We start from the raw sequence: 2,500 nt of genomic DNA, 5'->3' as shown, positions 1-2,500 counted from the left end.
CCCACGGAAGAAATCACCGAGTCCCGCGGTTCAGTTCGTTTTCCGCAAACTGCTTCGTACGCAACAACTTCAATAGTTCAAGTGGACTGATCGGAGGCTCTCCATGAAGTTTGGTGGTTTTCGGACGCGTGTTTGCACCGTTTACGACTTCTCGGCCCGCGTGCCGGAACCGCAAGGCCCCGAGCGTCCTTTGACTCGGAAAAACTTTTCTCGCACGGTGCCGCTCCGGCACGTCGAGTGGACCACTGGGAGGCCCTCCGTGAAGTTTGGTGGTTTTCGGATGCGCATTTTATGTTTTATGAATTTTCGGCCCATTCCGCGTGGCGGAAACTGCGGCAAAAGTGCACAAAATGATAGTGTCCCGAGCAAAATAAAAATTGGAAGCAAAATGTCCCGGACAATAATTTGCGAGTAGTTAGTATACATTGAAAGGGGATTTTGCAAAGAAGTTTGGTGATTTTTGGACATATATTTTGCCGGTTATGAATTTCCGAAGGTTAAACGATTAAAAAATTAAAAAAAATACCTCCGGGGCTCGAAAAATTTCGGTATTTGTTATTATGCGGGTTTGGATATATATAAACATATTTCCAAAATTTCAGATCAAAATTCCATGCCGATTTTTAAAAATGGGGGGGGGGGGGGGTTGCTGGGCACATGTGATATTTCCTCCTGGCAGTCCAAAAAAAAGTCCTAAGAGCTCTTTAGGGGGGTGCACCATTCCTCACCCCCGCGGGCTTGCCGCAAGCCCTCGTCCGCGGTGCAAGCGGCGCGCGCGCGCGCTATGCGAAAAATGCTGGAAATTGCGGAAAAATCCCTGCCTGGCAAAATTACGGAAATGCCCCCGGATAATTACGGATATGCCCCGCCCCGGGAAAAACTGCGGCGAATCGCGGAAAATGCCCGGCCGGAAAATTGCGTCGAAATGCTCGGAATTGCGGAAAATCCCCCCCCCCCCCGTGCATTAATCTAATGACCGGGTGCGGGTGCGGGTGCGGGACCGGGTGCGGGTGCGGGGCACTCGGGCACTCGGCAGCTCGGCGCGAGACGCGAGCGCCGTGTGTGGCCTCGAAGACCCTCGGAAAGGCCCGCCGACGTCCCTCCGAAGGCCCTCGCATGTCCATCGGAAGGACCTTCGGCAGCCGGGTCGGCAGGCCTTCGCCAGCCCAGCGGCGGCCCTTGGGCATCGGCAGCCTTTCGGCTGGGCTTCGGCAGCCTTTCGGCAGCGCATCGGCAGCGCACCGGCAGCCCTTCGGCAGGCGCATGGGCAGCCCTTCGGCAGCCCTTCGGCAGCGCAATGGGCAGCCCTTCGGCAGCCCTTCGGCAGCCCTTCGGCAGCCCTTGGGCATCGGCAGGGCTTCGGCAGCCCTTGGGCATCGGCAGGGCTTCGGCAGGGCTTCGGCAGCCCTTCGGCAGGGCTTCGGCAGGGCTTCGGCAGCCCTTCGGCAGGGCTTCGGCAGGGCTTCGGCAGCCCTTCGGCAGCCCTTCGGCAGCCCTTCGGCAGGCCTTGGGCATCGGCAGGGCTTCGGCAGCCTTTCGGCAGCCCTTCGGCAGCCCTTCGGCAGGGCTTCGGCAGCCCTTCGGCAGCGCTAATGGGCAGCCCTTGGGCATCGGCAGCCCTTCGGCAGCCCTTCGGCAGCCCTTCGGCAGCGCTTCGGCAGCCCTTCGGGCAGCGCAATGGGCAGCGCGATGGGCAGCCCTTCGGCAGCCCTTCGGCTGGGCTTCGGCAGGGCTTCGGCAGCCCTTCGGCAGGCGGCAATGGGCAGCCCTTGGGCATCGGCAGGGCTTCGGCAGGGCATCGGCAGGGCTTCGGCAGGGCTTCGGCAGCCCTTCGGCAGGGCTTCGGCAGGGCTTCAGCAGCCCTTCGGCATGCCTTGGCATGCCTTGCATACATTCCCCAGCCGTATGAACCTCTGCTGGTTTTGCTTCCCAGCCGAATGAACCTCTGCTCTGTGTAAAAATGTATATGTCTTGCACTAAGTGAAAATTCTATAATACTTTCCTCGAACAATATTCATACAGTAGTTAATATATATTAAATGAGGAATTTAGAAAGAAGTTTGGTGATTTTTGGAATTTTTTTTTGCCGGTTATGAATTTCCGAAGGTTAAAACGATAAATAAATAAAATAAAATACTTCCGGGGCTCGAAAAATTCTGATATTTGTTATTATGCGGGTTTGGATATATATAAACATATTTCCAAAATTTCAGATCAAAATTCCATGCCGATTTTTAAAAATGGGGGGGGGGGGTTGCTGGGCACATGTGATATTTCCTCCTGTCAGTCCAAAAAAAGTCCTAAGAGCTCTTTAGGGGGGTGCACTATGCCTCACCTCCCTGCACCAACTGCGAAGGCTTTTGGTGCGCGCCTTTTGGCGCACCTATGGCACTGACGAGGGAAGGAAAAAAAACTCGTCGACCCGTTTCGGTGTTGGAAAAAAATATTTTCGGATTCGGGGGGGCCCGGCCCCCGAGGTGTAGGTTGTTGGTATTTTTTG

This window comes from Mercurialis annua (assembly GCF_937616625.2).
Source record: "Mercurialis annua linkage group LG4 unlocalized genomic scaffold, ddMerAnnu1.2 SUPER_6_unloc_36, whole genome shotgun sequence".
Classification (NCBI taxonomy): Eukaryota; Viridiplantae; Streptophyta; class Magnoliopsida; order Malpighiales; family Euphorbiaceae; genus Mercurialis; species Mercurialis annua.
This window is presented reverse-complemented; position numbering follows the sequence as displayed.